This window comes from Ascaphus truei, chromosome 4, assembly GCF_040206685.1.
Source record: "Ascaphus truei isolate aAscTru1 chromosome 4, aAscTru1.hap1, whole genome shotgun sequence".
Classification (NCBI taxonomy): domain Eukaryota; kingdom Metazoa; phylum Chordata; class Amphibia; order Anura; family Ascaphidae; genus Ascaphus; species Ascaphus truei.
This window is the reverse complement of record NC_134486.1, coordinates 304719591-304737046: the sequence shown is the minus strand read 5'-3', so window position 1 is coordinate 304737046 and position 17456 is coordinate 304719591. Positions and strand designations below refer to the sequence as shown.

General features: G+C 40.0%; 1 protein-coding gene across 1 annotated transcript in view; it reads right to left on the bottom strand.

Annotated features, from left to right (window-relative positions):
• Positions 1-762, bottom strand: part of LOC142492104 (uncharacterized) — a 28467-nt gene extending 27705 nt beyond the window's left edge. The window contains exon 1 of the mRNA XM_075594805.1: positions 445-762. The gene's annotated coding sequence lies outside the window, so the exon portion shown is untranslated. The remainder of the gene's footprint in view (positions 1-444) is intronic.
• Between the last annotated feature and the right edge of the window lie 16694 nt (positions 763-17456).

Genomic DNA, 17456 nt, shown 5'->3' with positions numbered 1-17456 from the left:
ATCAATTAACCCCTTAATCACCTTATCGGATAATAACCGCAAAGGTAATTAAGGGGTTAAGACACCCTGGCCCGATTCCCACCCTTCACCCATTCATTTGCACAGTGGCTTCATCATGCAACTATACCCCAGCCTTTGCTTAAAACCTGTGTTTAAAGCAGCATGCATTGGCTTAAGGGTTGCTCTGTAATAGGAGCTTGAGAGCACTGTGAGCTCATTTGCATGTCATTTCCCAGAATCCCTTGCTGCAGTGGAAGTGCTGTGTGCTGGGTGATAATGGTGAAAGACAGGGTTGAAGACCTGTCTAAGACATAAAAATGAACATAATGTAATTTTCAGTTGCTATATATATATATATATATATTCCCTGATGAAGTCATCATAGATGACGAAACGCGTAGGGCATGGCTATGGCTGAGGTTGTCACTTCCCCACGAACTTTACCTTTGCGGGCTGTGAGACATTGCAGGCTGTGTGAGGCTGTGAGGAAAGAAACGCTGGATCCTCTTCCCCTGATGTCTCTCTGACCAGAAGCAAGAAACTGGAGGTGCTAGTTTCCGGAGGGATTTCCTGTGTGGTGCACCCGACCGGAGGGACATCATTTCCGGTTGCTCAGACCATGCGGAGAGCAGACAGGAGAGGACTCCATTGCTGATGCCAGACAGCAGTACTAGCTTATGAGAGCCTATCTCATACCTGCTTTTAAACCCTGTACTTTTGTGAGTGGGCATTTGACTGTTTTTATTGTTCTATAAACTATTTGTTATACTTTAATGCACTAGGTGTGCGCCTGTTTCTTTTCTTTTCTTTTTTATATATATATATATATATATATATATATATATATATATATATATATATATATATACATACATACATACATACATACTTACATACACACACATGATGAACCAATATACAAAGAAATGTTTAAGGGTTAACAAAAACAGGCACAAATAAAAATACCACTTCTCCATATCAGCCACAGTAAAACAAAATCCTATTTCCTAATAAAATCATTCTCATCTGCCAATCAAAGCATCAAATGCCAATCAAAACATTGAATTTACATTGTATACATGATGCATAAAATCTGTGCACCATGTACACTCTGCCAATCAATGTTAACAATAAAATATTCAAAAGAAAATACAATGAAATCCAAATAAAGAAAAAACGGTGTATATAGCGCTAAAAAGTGTTAAAGTTAAGTGATAACAGTGATTCTACACTACCAAAAATATAAAACATAGGCTGCCAGGTGACACTAATCCCAAGAAACAGTTAGTAAAAAAAAAAAAAAACAAACATATACAATACAGACCGGCGCCGTAATAGTCCAAAAGGTGAAGCAAAGTCCAATGATGACAATGTCTCTTTAACTTCTATCTGCAAAAGTATTAGGATGCTCCAACCTTCTTCAAGATGTTACTCCACATGTATATCAGGGAGAAAAACAAAGAAGACACATCATAGTGCAACACAGCTGATACTATCAACTAGATTATAAAAAACAAGACAAACAAACAAGACAAACACTACATAAAACAAGTAAGGCTCTATAATAAAATGAGAATTTATTAACACATATATAAATGAGGCAGATGCGGGATCCGTTATGTTAAAACCAGAATCCTACTTACAGGACTGCCACAGGTCATAAGCAGAGGTTTAGGATGTATCTTGTCTTTGCTGCTGCTCCGTCGGAACACGTGACCTCCCAGAGGTTCTCTCCTTCGGCGACCGGAACTGCGTCACTCTCCGCGACACAGGAGCTTCCGGGGGCTCAAGCCCTCTCTCTCTCTACAATCACCTCCGAAATCTCCTCTCTGGGAGTGGAAAACGAGCACCAAAAACGTCCTCTGCAAGTAGAGTCTGAGGCCCACGTCCTGCCAAGTCTCTGCCACACTGCACAATAAAATCTATCAAACGGCCCAACGCGTTTCGTGCGCATGAGCACTTCTTCAGGGGGTACGTCACTAGGGGCATGATTACCTTATATACTGAATGAATCAATGCTATTGGATATAAAAAACTCCCATCAGCATATACAAAACTGTCAATCAAGCCTAATGAACAAACAGCCTTACTTAACAAACACTAAACATACAGGTACACTAAACAAATTACCTTATGACAATGTTATATAAAATAATGAAATATTGAATGCTATATCTATAATACATATACCTCAAACTCATATTTATAAGATTTGGCAATATCTGATCCACACATGAATTCATATTAATAAAGTGACCAAGTGCTAATATAAAATATATTGTTAAAACATATATTAATATGATAAAATAATAAATACTTTATTTAAAATATTAACAATTATTTTAAAAAGACTCCCAATTCAAAATCAATATTTAAACCATTTGGAGAGAGGGTCTACAGCTCATAGATCCAATAAGCTTCACGCCTACTGATCTGTTTGAGCTGATCACCCCCTCTCCAATTGGCCTGCACTGTCTCAATAGCTTGACATTTTAATCCAACTGGATTCTGGTTATGATGGACCAGAAAGTGATGTGATACACTATGTGTTATGAGACCTCTTTTAATATTATATATGTGCTCATATATTCTTCTCTGATAGCGTCTCCCTGTGCGGCCCACATACTGGAGCCCGCAGGGGCACTGAAGCAAGTATATCACAAACGACGTGTGACAGTTAATGAATGAATTTATATTATAAATCTTTGAAGTCACATTTGATATAAATGTTTTTGTAGTTTGACTAAATGAGCAAGCAGTGCATTTATTACATTTAAAAAAGCCCTTGCTTACATTTTTGGACCCTGGTTTAGGTTGTCCCAATGGAAAACTAGGTGCCAGACGTGACTTTGTATTTGCCGCTTTAGTAAAAATAATGTATGGTTTGGCTGGAAGATAATGTGCTAAAGTGTTATCACACAACAGAATTGGCCAATGTTTATTCAGCACCTGGCGTATTTTGGGGGCCATTTCATTATATTGCTTGACAAATGCCAGATTACCATTGTTTTCCTTATCTTTTACATATTTTTTATATTCCAAAAGACTTACTCTGTCTATTCAGTCTACCTGGTTGGAAGCTTCTACAAGTAATTTCTCTGAATACTTCCTAGCTTTAAATTTTTCTTTCAGCTCATTCGCCTGAATTGCAAACTCCTCCTGGTTGGAGCAATTGCGCTTAAGGCGAATGAGTTATCCCTTTGGGATATTACGTATCCAGGACGGGTTATGCTGGCTATCGGCCCTTAAATAGTTGTTTGCCTGTACTGATTTAAAATATGTTTTGGTCTGGATTTTATTGTTCATGTCAACAGATATATTTAGATCCAAAAATTCTATGTGTTGACTATTACAATTAAAGGTGAAGGACAAATCCCTATCATTATTATTTAAATAGATGAAAAAGAGATCTTACTGCTCCTGGCTGCCTGACCACACAAAAAGGATGTCGTCTATGAAACGGCACCAGAGCACCAGGTGAGCCCCAAATGGACAGTTGTTCCAGACATAGTCTTCTTCCCAACTGTCCATAAATAGGTTGGCATAACTAGGGGCAAACCTGGTGCCCATTGCCGTTCCACAGATCTGCAAAAAGTATTGTGAATTAAATTGCAAATAATTATGGGTTAAAATAAACTTAATACTGTCTAATAGGATTGATTTACGTGCTAATGGAATGGTGGAAACCAGTTCTAACCTGCATGACACAGCTTGACAGTCCTTTCCATGGTCAATGGTGGTGTAAAGAGATGTTACATGCGCAGTTACCCATATGTACTCAGGCTGCCACTCCAGGTCCCTTAGGATCTGAAGAACATGAGTTGTGTCACGCAGGTAGGACTTGACCTGTTGAACCAGGGGTTGTAAGTGATGGTCTATAAATTGTGACAAATTAGAAGTGAGGGATGATATTCCTGAAATGATAGGCCTGCCAGGGGGGCATCTAATATCTTTGTGAATTTTAGGGATAAAATAAAATATAGGTGTACGTGCAAAAGGTGAAAGTAAAAACTCTGACTCATCGTTGTTTATTGCTCCCTCTTCTAGGCCCCTACTTAACAGTACCTTAAATTCTGCATCGTATTGGCCCAGGGGATCGCTTGCAAGGGGGAGGTAGGTGGCGTTGTCACCAAGCAATCTCATTGCTTCTTTAATATAATATTCTGTGTCCTTCACCACTATACCTCCCCCCTTGTCAGCAGGTTTTATTACAATTAATTTATTATCTTCCAGTTGACGTAAAGCAATCTTTTCCTGTTGGTCTAGGTTATCTCTTTGTATCTTGTATGTCCTGCTTATGTTTTCTAATTTTTTAGTCACTATGTCCACAAATGTATTTACCAAATGGCCCTGTGCGAACTTAGGGTAAAAAGTGGATTTCTTTTTAAAAACTTTTGTTTGTTCTGAATTGGTTTCTACCTCACTTGGCCTTGAATTCATTTGACTCGTAATAGGATCCTTCAAAAAATACTTTTTTAGTGCTAATTTGCGCGCAAACTTATGTACATCTATATGGAGATTGAAGCTGTTTGGCCCGCAGATGGGTGCAAAGGTGAGACCTTTGCCTAACACTTTCTTTTCAATGCTGGTAAGTTGATGTTGACTAATATTAAAGATGTTTTGAAATGAACTTCCAGTTTTTAATTTATGTCTATTAACACCTCCCCTTCTTCCTCTGGTGCATTTTTCTTTTTTTGTAATTTACCAGAGGCTGGAGATTTGTGTGAGTTTTTATCTCCACCTGTGGGAATATGTGTTCCCTTTCCTTTCTCCACTCTAAAAAAGAAAAGCTCGTTTTGGCTCCCTGAGTCGGTAGTGGGGTGAAAGAAACACTATCTGGCTCGCTTTCAGACTCAATTTCAGAAAGAACATGGTATTTGTTATTAGCCAAAACTGCTTGACTTTTAGCCACCAATTGTGCATCATACAGTTCTTTTGCATGTTTCTGTTTTAAATACTGACTAGTGTCATGTTGCGGTAACACTCTTTGTGGTTGCGGAATAGGGATGGGAATAGGCAAAAGGGGTAAGTGTTGCGGTTTTTTTGACCCATTCACTCTTATGTTTTTATTCTTATCATAAGGGGTACGGTAAATTTTCTATGTCTGACTACGCTGTGTTCTCTGATGATGATCACTTCTCTTATTTGTAACTTCTAATTTTTGAACACCATGTTCTTTACTTTTTTTATTCCAGGTCCTTTGGTGACCTGTGTCGTAATCAGACTTATCCCTAAAGAACTTACTCTGTATTGTACCCACTATTTCCAATTCTACTTGGTCTAATCTCTTTTTTATTGTGGGTTCAATCTGTTGTAGTTCTACATTATTTAAAAAGGGATCAAGCTTGCTTTTCAGATTATCAATCTCATCATCAAGTTGAGTGAGTATTTTTTTGCGCTGATGTATAAGTAATTTCATAAGTGAAAAAGAACAATTGTCTAAAATATCGTTCCATTCCTGCATGAATGGAACATTTTGAGTATCTATTGTTGGTACTTTTTGGACTCTAGGTCCACGTGGAATACGATGGTTTTCTAAGTATTTACTCAAAGTTGTAACTTCCCACCATTGTTTGCTTTCTGCAATTAATGATTTTTCCAATTGGACTAAAATCAGATGGAAGTCAGCCTCTTTGGGCTCAACTATTGGCACCGAATCAGGGTCTTGGAAAATAAGATCCACATTAATGTTCCTACGTGCTCTAGAGAAAAATAAAGTGCTCATAATGGCGTGTGTTTAAAGCTGCTACACCTAAACTGGAAAACCAAAACAAAGAAAAAAACGGTGTATATAGCGCTAAAAAGTGTTAAAGTTAAGTGATAACAGTGATTCTACACTACCAAAAATATATAACATAGGCTGCCAGGTGACACTAACCCCAAGAAACAGTTAGTAAAAATAAAAATAAACAAACATATACAATACAGACCGGCGCCGTAATAGTCCAAAAGGTGAAGCAAAGTCCAATGATGACAATGTCTCTTTAACTTCTATCTGCAGAAGTATTAGATGCTCCAACCTTCTTCAAGATGTTACTCCACATGTATATCAGGGAGAAAAACAAAAAAGACACATCAAAGTGCAACACAGCTGATACTATCAATTAGAGTCTACAAAACAAGACTAACAAACAAGACAAACACTACATAAAACAAGTAAGGCTGACTATAATAAAATGAGAATTTATTAACACATATATAAATGAGGCAGATGCGGGATCCGGTGTGTTAAAACCAGAATCCTACTTACAGGACTGCCACAGGTCATAAGCAGAGGTTTAGGATGTATCTTGTCTTTGCTGCTGCTCCGTCGGAACACGTGACCTCCCAGGGGTTCTCTCCTTCGGCGACCGGAACTGCGTCACTCTCCGCGACACAGGAGCTTCCGGGGGCTCAAGCCCTCTCTCTCTCTGCAATCACCTCCGAAATCACCTCTCTGGGAGCGGAAAACGAGCACCAAAAACGTCCTCTGCAAGTAGAGTCTGAGGCCCACGTCCTGCCAAGTCTCTGCCACACTGCACAATAAAATCTATCAAATGGCCCAACGCGTTTCGTGCGCATGCGCACTTCTTCAGGGGTACGTCACTAGGGGCATGATTACCTTATATACTGACGGAATCAATGCTATTGGATATAAAAAACTCCCATCAGCATATACAAATAAAGTTAGAGATAGAACAATGGTGCTCACAGTGCTGTATGTGTGCTTCTATGGAAGGGGAGAACACTGGGTATTAAGGCATCATAGATTATGTACTCAGTCCATAAAGATGGGGTGGGGGGCACCAGAAAGCCCTGAAGGTTGGGGAAGCAGCCCTAGGGCAACCTCCTTCACCTCATTGGGATAGCCCCCTATTTTTTAGGTACTCACTCCTTGTAGCCTCCAGAGTCTCCCTTCCAATGCGTGCCGCCGTGTGGTTCAAATGCAGAGATATGGTTGTGTAGCGCACAGCATCCAAAAACGAAGGCAGGTCTGGCGAAAACTTTCTTTATTTGAAGCAAGGCATAAAAAGAGGGACGCAGCCCTTCAACGCGTTTCGTGCAAAGCACTTTGTCAAGAAGTGCCTTTACACGATATACAGCCACTTAAATACAGGAGATCGCTCAACTCTCGCGAGATGCGATGACATCATCAGACCGCTATTAACCAATGAGACAACCATACCCCGCGCATGCGCGACGCGATCGAGCCCTGCACAACAACAATCACGGCAAACCATCTGTCTCACTGCAGTTGCGTGTATCTCAGCTGGTAGACACACCGCTAATCAGGAGACCAGCCCTGGCTGCTTAAACCGTGCATACCGGACCCTCCGCCCCGCGCATGCGCAAATAGGTGCTCTCAAATGCCTTCCCTATTGATGAATCAACGCATACGAGCCGCCAAAAATAATATGGCATACTCACATACATCGTCCCACCAAGAGAGGCAATAACCAATTAATACAATACATATATAAAAAAACGATCTATTTCTACACATACTGCGATGAGTTCGGCCATCAATGTAACCATATATCAAAACATGAAATATAAATTTTTATTATCTGTAAATAAAACTAAACTAAACTTAAATATGACCTTAAAATAAAAAGTATACTGCTATACTCATGTAAAAACAAATGTGCTCCCTACTGATGACTGATGATCATTGTATCTAAATAAAGCAGTACTTGAATATTAATGTTTTACTGTTGTGGAGAACCCAATAGGAAAAAACATGAGTGACAATAGAGAACATCTATTCACACAATTATATACATGAAGCATTAGTATGAATTATTATGCTATGAGGTAACAACAATATAATACACTTGGTTGTTATATATTCGTGCCTGTTTTTGAGCAAATATTTTTCCCCATATTGGATATTTTATGTCATTAGTATAGTTAATAACAGTTTTTATCCCCATCTAATCAAGTGTTTATTCACAAAAGAATACTAAATCACTTATGCAGATTATTTTAAGTCCACATTGAATATTTCAATATATCAAGATGTGAAATAAGTTTACACTTCAATATATCAAGTTATCAAGAGATCAGGACGGTTCCCATGGACAATTATCAGATTAATATAATATTCATTAGTATACTCAACAATTTTTATATACATATGGACAACAACCATCTCTGCCCTAACATTCATACTTATTTTAAGAAATGGTTTATTGTCCACTCCACATTGATTCCCTCCGGGAACCTTGTTCTGAGTGTAAAAATCCAAAAGGACTCTCTACAATTCAGAGTATTGAGAATATCACCCCCTCTCTCTGGTTTTTTAACTTTCTCTAGACCCATGAACGAAAAGTTCCTAATGCTGCCCTTGCTGCATAGTGTAAAGTGCTTTGATACAGGATGTTCCAGATCCCCTTTACGAATTAGTCTACAATGTTCTTGCATTCTTATTTTCAGAGCTCTCGTAGTTCTACCAACATATCTCTTCCCACAGCCACAACTAATTAGGTACACTACAAAGTTTGTATTGCAATTAATATAGCTCCCAATGTTGTATTTTTTATGTGGACTGTGGGAAAAGAAATGTTGCGAGGGCCTCATGAACTGACACATGTTGCAGCTATTGCATCTATAGGAGCCTTTGGTCATGAACCGGTCAGGTTCACCCACCTTGGTGGATATGACACTTGGTGAAATGAATGCGGCTAGTGTCTTGGCTCGCCTGTATACACATTTCGGGCCCGAGTTCGTGTACTCACTTAGAATGGGATCCATTCGTAATAATTCCCAATGTTTGTTAATGATCTCTCGAACCTGACCACTTGATCTATTAAATTGAGATATAAATAGGGGGCACACCTTATCACTTTGGTGAATTGTGTTCTTCCCCCTTTGTTCGTTCCTCACTCTGGACCCAGGGGGCAAAACAGTTTTTCTATCAATTTTCATTACCTCTTGTACAGTTGATTGGAGGGTCTCCTGATCATACCCTCTTTCTATGAACTTTTTGGTCAGCACCTCAGACTGGGCCCTGAAATCACTCATCGAAGAGCAATTCCTTCGTAGTCTGAGGTACTGACCTTTGGGTATTCCTTTGACCACTGATCTGGGGTGGCAGCTGTCCGCTCTCAGAAATGAATTTCTCGAGTTCGTTTTTGTGTATACATCCGATTGTATTGTATTTTCTATATCTATATAAAATAGAATGTCAAGGTAGCTGATATGTTGTGCGTGATAATTTATTGTGAAGTGAATATCTAATGTGTTGTTATTAATATGATTGAAAAATTCTAATAGTGTTTCTGTGCTCCCGTGCCAAATAAAAATAAGGTCATCAATGAAACGTTTATAGAAAATAATATGGTGTCTAAACAGATTGGTGCTATTATAAATGAAAGTGTGCTCCCACCATCCCATAAACAAGTTGGCATAGGAGGGGGCAAAACTTGTCCCCATTGCCGTCCCCCGAAGTTGCAAATAAAACTTGTGCTCAAAAAGAAAATAATTGTGTGTGAGAAGAAAAAGTATAGATTCCATAATAAATGTAGTCATTGGTAAGGAGCTACCTGGACATTCTATAAAGTGTCGGACAGCCGCCAAGCCCAGATCGTGTTGTATAATCGAGTAGAGGGAGACCACATCCATAGTCACCCACAGGTAATCTTTATTCCAAGAAATATCTTGCATTTTGGTAAGTAAGTCCCCTGAGTCAAGAATGTGGGACGGCAAGGTCCTCACAAAAGGCTGCAGATAGGAATTGACATACCGAGACAGACCATCTCCCAAAGATCCAATACTAGAGACAATCGGTCGACCAGGAGGGTCGACCAACGTCTTGTGGATCTTTGGGAGATGGTGATATATCGGTATGACAGGTTTAGGGTTTACTATGAAATTGGATTCATCCTTATTCAAAACATGTGTTGCTGTTCCTAAGTCTACTAAATCTAGTAGCTCCCTCAAGAAGGGATCTGTGGGGTCCCGTGGTAGTACAGAGTAGGATGAGACATCCCCAAGTTGGCGAAAGGCTTCCCTGAAGTAGTCTGTCCTACTCTGCACCACCACTGCTCCCCCCTTATCTGCATTTTTAATTACTAACAATTCATTCTCCTGTAGAGATTTGATGGCTGCACGCTCATCTTTGTTGAGATTATCATATCTCCATTGAGGAGATGAGAGCCCTTGGGCTAATATTCTGAGATCCCTGATCACTAGATTCTCGAACAACGCGTTGAAGGGCTGCGTCCCTCTTTTTATGCCTTGCTTCAAATAAAGAAAGTTTTCGCCAGACCTGCCTTTGTTTTTGGATGCTGTGCGCTACACAACCATATCTCTGCATTTGAACCACACGGCGGCACGCATTGGAAGGGAGACTCTGGAGGCTACAAGGAGTGAGTACCTAAAAAATAGGGGGCTATCCCAATGAGGTGAAGGAGGTTGCCCTAGGGCTGCTTCCCCAACCTTCAGGGCTTTCTGGTGCCCCCCACCCCATCTTTATGGACTGAGTACATAATCTATGATGCCTTAATACCCAGTGTTCTCCCCTTCCATAGAAGCACACATACAGCACTGTGAGCACCATTGTTCTATCTCTAACTCTGTGTATCCATGTTTTTGGTAGCTCGTGCTTAAAGGATGTGTTCAGCCTATGAAATATTATATTGAGAAGGAAGAATTCATTGAACTGTATGCTATAAGCAGGTCTGTGCGGTTTTTTCATTTTTTTATTATTATTACTTCAAAATTAGACTGTGCAAGGCATAATGGATGATATTGATGATCTGAATGAGAGTTCTGTACCGTCAGTCTACACGTTCAACTGTGGAGATGATTCCTGTAGGAAAAAGAAAGCCCTTCGTGTGTTTGATAACGTAGTAGATACCGACTCTAATGACATCTCTGACTTAAGGATATACTTTCAGAAACTAGAAAAACTGTTAATCTATAAAACACGGATCTGGTGGGACATTGTTGCTACTGAGAACTACCTCAAAATGAAGAGAATACCCAGGGGTTTAAGGGTTAAAAAGGCCCCAACCTTTGGTTTCCCAGATAAGGTATTTGAGGAAGCTTGGATTGAAACACTTAACATTTGTTCATTCAGTTTAATGGATCAAATACTGCAACATAAAATAAAGGAGAAAGCAACCCTAGATAATCAGATTAAGGAATTACAGGACAAACTACGTAAATTCAAGGACATTGAGGGTTTTTCAAATTTTGATAGAATTTTAGCCAAAACAACAGAAGAGGCTGAGAGGGAAATAATGATAAGGAAACAGAGCAAGTACGATCGTGATCGAATTGATTATGAAAAAAATCAAATTTATAATTGGCAAAGAATTGTGCCTGTTTTTGATCGCTTTTCACAGGAGCCAAGCAAGAATATGTCGCGGAGATCTACCCCAAATAAATCAATTCTTAAACCGAGTAACTTTGACTACCAGAGTGGTGATTCTGAACTATCTGACGCTGAAACAATTCCACACTCTGTCTCTTTTATGGACATGGAAAGTAGAACAAGTGGATCACAACGTGTTAATTCCAATCAACCCAGGGATGAGAGACGTCCGTCTGGAGGCAATAGCTCCCGGGAGGATCCAACTCCATCCACATCAGTGGAAACTTACCACACTGACCAACAGTCAAAAAACTACTTGATGTTCAGGAGAGACCAAAAAGGACAAGGAGGGGGGGGAAGAGAAACAGGGGGAAAAAGGGCAAACAAAAGGAAAAAGAATTACTGAGTAATGTTAATAATGTGATTAATATTTCAGGAATGGAGCTGTCGCCCGCAGAGATCTCGTTACTAAATAAAGGCTTGAAATACGCGCCAACAATGGACATCGACCTCTTCGGTGTGGCGGTGGATGTCCACAAGTTTGTGCGCAAGATGACTTTGAAGAAATTTTTCCATCAACCAAACAGTGGGGGATCTCTGACGGCGACAGATTCAGGTGAGGTGTTACAGGACAATTATTGTCAAGCATTGCCTACAACCACTCCCCTCCCTTCATTAACCCTTAACTCCCTAGATTCTTTTCAGGATCAATGTACACTTAGAGACATGGAAGATCTTTTAGCACAGGGAGAGAATGTGGAAGACTCACAGTCATATACTCTTGGGGATTGGAGATCCAGACTCAAAGAAAAATCAGTTTTTTACCCCACCTTCATTAAAGGTCCATTTCTCACTATGTTCGAGAATCTAGTGATCAGGGATCTCAGAATATTAGCCCAAGGGCTCTCATCTCCTCAATGGAGATATGATAATCTCAACAAAGATGAGCGTGCAGCCATCAAATCTCTACAGGAGAATGAATTGTTAGTAATTAAAAATGCAGATAAGGGGGGAGCAGTGGTGGTGCAGAGTAGGACAGACTACTTCAGGGAAGCCTTTCGCCAACTTGGGGATGTCTCATCCTACTCTGTACTACCACGGGACCCCACAGATCCCTTCTTGAGGGAGCTACTAGATTTAGTAGACTTAGGAACAGCAACACATGTTTTGAATAAGGATGAATCCAATTTCATAGTAAACCCTAAACCTGTCATACCGATATATCACCATCTCCCAAAGATCCACAAGACGTTGGTCGACCCTCCTGGTCGACCGATTGTCTCTAGTATTGGATCTTTGGGAGATGGTCTGTCTCGGTATGTCAATTCCTATCTGCAGCCTTTTGTGAGGACCTTGCCGTCCCACATTCTTGACTCAGGGGACTTACTTACCAAAATGCAAGATATTTCTTGGAATAAAGATTACCTGTGGGTGACTATGGATGTGGTCTCCCTCTACTCGATTATACAACACGATCTGGGCTTGGCGGCTGTCCGACACTTTATAGAATGTCCAGGTAGCTCCTTACCAATGACTACATTTATTATGGAATCTATACTTTTTCTTCTCACACACAATTATTTTCTTTTTGAGCACAAGTTTTATTTGCAACTTCGGGGGACGGCAATGGGGACAAGTTTTGCCCCCTCCTATGCCAACTTGTTTATGGGATGGTGGGAGCACACTTTCATTTATAATAGCACCAATCTGTTTAGACACCATATTATTTTCAATAAACGTTTCATTGATGACCTTATTTTTATTTGGCACGGGAGCACAGAAACACTATTAGAATTTTTCAATCATATTAATAACAACACATTAGATATTCACTTCACAATAAATTATCACGCACAACATATCAGCTACCTTGACATTCTATTTTATATAGATATAGAAAATACAATACAATCGGATGTATACACAAAAACGAACTCGAGAAATTCATTTCTGAGAGCGGACAGCTGCCACCCCAGATCAGTGGTCAAAGGAATACCCAAAGGTCAGTACCTCAGACTACGAAGGAATTGCTCTTCGATGAGTGATTTCAGGGCCCAGTCTGAGGTGCTGACCAAAAAGTTCATAGAAAGAGGGTATGATCAGGAGACCCTCCAATCAACTGTACAAGAGGTAATGAAAATTGATAGAAAAACTATTTTGCCCCCTGGGTCCAGAGTGAGGAACGAACAAAGGGGGAAGAACACAATTCACCAAAGTGATAAGGTGTGCCCCCTATTTATATCTCAATTTAATAGATCAAGTGGTCAGGTTCGAGAGATCATTAACAAACATTGGGAATTATTACGAATGGATCCCATTCTAAGTGAGTACACGAACTCGGGCCCGAAATGTGTATACAGGCGAGCCAAGACACTAGCCGCATTCATTTCACCAAGTGTCATATCCACCAAGGTGGGTGAACCTGACCGGTTCATGACCAAAGGCTCCTATAGATGCAATAGCTGCAACATGTGTCAGTTCATGAGGCCCTCGCAACATTTCTTTTCCCACAGTCCACATAAAAAATACAACATTGGGAGCTATATTAATTGCAATACAAACTTTGTAGTGTACCTAATTAGTTGTGGCTGTGGGAAGAGATATGTTGGTAGAACTACGAGAGCTCTGAAAATAAGAATGCAAGAACATTGTAGACTAATTCGTAAAGGGGATCTGGAACATCCTGTATCAAAGCACTTTACACTATGCAGCAAGGGCAGCATTAGGAACTTTTCGTTCATGGGTCTAGAGAAAGTTAAAAAACCAGAGAGAGGGGGTGATATTCTCAATACTCTGAATTGTAGAGAGTCCTTTTGGATTTTTACACTCAGAACAAGGTTCCCGGAGGGAATCAATGTGGAGTGGACAATAAACCATTTCTTAAAATAAGTATGAATGTTAGGGCAGAGATGGTTGTTGTCCATATGTATATAAAAATTGTTGAGTATACTAATGAATATTATATTAATCTGATAATTGTCCATGGGAACCGTCCTGATCTCTTGATAACTTGATATATTGAAGTGTAAACTTATTTCACATCTTGATATATTGAAATATTCAATGTGGACTTAAAATAATCTGCATAAGTGATTTAGTATTCTTTTGTGAATAAACACTTGATTAGATGGGGATAAAAACTGTTATTAACTATACTAATGACATAAAATATCCAATATGGGGAAAAATATTTGCTCAAAAACAGGCACGAATATATAACAACCAAGTGTATTATATTGTTGTTACCTCATAGCATAATAATTCATACTAATGCTTCATGTATATAATTGTGTGAATAGATGTTCTCTATTGTCACTCATGTTTTTTCCTATTGGGTTCTCCACAACAGTAAAACATTAATATTCAAGTACTGCTTTATTTAGATACAATGATCATCAGTCATCAGTAGGGAGCACATTTGTTTTTACATGAGTATAGCAGTATACTTTTTATTTTAAGGTCATATTTAAGTTTAGTTTAGTTTTATTTACAGATAATAAAAATTTATATTTCATGTTTTGATATATGGTTACATTGATGGCCGAACTCATCGCAGTATGTGTAGAAATAGATCGTTTTTTTATATATGTATTGTATTAATTGGTTATTGCCTCTCTTGGTGGGACGATGTATGTGAGTATGCCATATTATTTTTGGCGGCTCGTATGCGTTGATTCATCAATAGGGAAGGCATTTGAGAGCACCTATTTGCGCATGCGCGGGGCGGAGGGTCCGGTATGCACGGTTTAAGCAGCCAGGGCTGGTCTCCTGATTAGCGGTGTGTCTACCAGCTGAGATACACGCAACTGCAGTGAGACAGATGGTTTGCCGTGATTGTTGTTGTGCAGGGCTCGATCGCGTCGCGCATGCGCGGGGTATGGTTGTCTCATTGGTTAATAGCGGTCTGATGATGTCATCGCATCTCGCGAGAGTTGAGCGATCTCCTGTATTTAAGTGGCTGTATATCGTGTAAAGGCACTTCTTGACAAAGTGCTTTGCACGAAACGCGTTGAAGGGCTGCGTCCCTCTTTTTATGCCTTGCTTCAAATAAAGAAAGTTTTCGCCAGACCTGCCTTCGTTTTTGGATGCTGTGCGCTACACAACCATATCTCTGCATATACAAATAAAATCTGTGCACCATGTACACTCTGCAAATCAATGTTAACAATAAAATATTCAAAAGAAAATACAATGAAATCCAAACAAGTATACTATTTAAACCAAGCAAGGCAACCGAAAAAAATTACCATTCATTTATCAAATCCCAAAACAATTAAAATACCATCCAAATCAATTACACATTTAACTCTTTTAATCGTTAAACAAACCCATTATCCAACAAAGTTAACATCTGACAAATAGTAGTACCAAACAAAACCCACTATAAAAAAGCAAGCCTCACCCTGACCTAAAGTACAGCATACAACACCAAAAATTACATCTATCTAATTAAAAATTACATTACACACATTTAAGAATAGCAGCATACACTGGCGACACACTTAATCGCAGTGCGGCCAGATCCGCAAGCCGGGAGATTTCCTGGCTTGCTAGTGGCCGCCCCTCGGCGTGCCGCGTGTCACCGACGCGCGGTCATGCGTCTTCGGGAGCCTGCGCCCCCTGCACGCGCGTCCAGGGCTCCCCGAGGGAGCCCTGGTATCCCGCGATGTGGGGGACGGCGGCAGGGGGTTCCGGGGGACCCGGCGGACCCGGCAGCGGTAGGGAGAGCGCCCCGATCGGAGGGCGCTCTTCCGCTGCTTCGGCGCGCGCCAGTAACCCTCCGGCGCGCGCCAGGCTACTGCTGCGGCCAAGAACGGGCAAATGCTCGAATAAACTTGGCCGCAGCAGTATCAAAATATATTTAAATAGTGCAAAACAAGCATTTCCAACCAAATAATTTCTTACCCTGTATGTTTATATCGATAGAGACATACATACATACATACATACACACCGTGGCAAGAAATTATAATGGAAAAAAATAGTATCACATATAATAAATTACAAAAAACTGTTAAAGTTTAAAAAAATAAATTTCTTTTGTTAACTTACCATTAGCTGTCCCACTCACCGACTCCCGTTGAACACCAAGCTCTCAAACCAATCCACGCACAGCAACAATAACACATAAAATAAAAAAACATAAATAAATAAACCAAGACTTTTTTTTCTAATCCAAAGCGTCAACGGGATCTTGATCTGTGTTCTTCCGTTTCCTTTCTTGTTCTTCTGGGGGTCTTCTTACCGTCTGCTGCCACGCCCCGGTCCTCTTCTTCCTTCCGGAGGTCCGTCCTCCTCAGCGTCTGCCTTCAAAATGAGACGACATAGGCTTTTATAGGCCTATGACGTCACATTATCGTCATATGGTTCCCACGGCCCTGATTGGTCCGTGAAAACCATGTGATTTTGGGGAAAAAATAATAATTTTGATGACGTCATTTAAAGGCAATGATGGCAGCCAATCAGAATGGCTGTGCTTCATTGTGCTTCATTGTGCTTCAAAGCCTGTCACATGGTACTAGAGCCAATCAGAGTTGGGATGTATTTCCCACGCTCTGATTGGCTACTGTACCATGTGAGTGCGGCCATCTTTCTTTTCATGACGTGATCTTAAAGGCAATTGAAGCACAGCCATTCTGATTGGCTGGCGTCATTGCCTTTAAATGACGTCATCAAAAACAAATTTCCCCCAAAATCACATGGTTTTCACAGCCCAATCAGGGCCGTGGGAATCATATGATGATAATGTGACGTCATAGGCCTATAAAAGCCTATGTCGTCTCATTTTGAAGGCAGACGCCGAGGATGACAGACCTCCGGAAGAAAGAAGAGGACCGGGGCGTGGCAGCAGACGGTAAGAAGACCCCCAGAAGACCCCAGAAGAACAAGAAAGAAGACGGAAGAACACAGATCAAGATCCCATTGACGCTTTGGATTAGAAAAAAAAGATTAGAAAAAAAGTGAGTGGGACAGCTAATGGTAAGTTAACAAAAAAAATTTATTTATTTTTTTAAATTTAACAGTTTTTTGTAATTTATTATATGTGATACTATTTTTTTCCATTATCATTTCTTGCCACTGTATATATGTATGTATGTCTCTATCGATATATACATACAGGGTAAGAAATGATTTGGTTGGAAATGCTTGTTTTGCA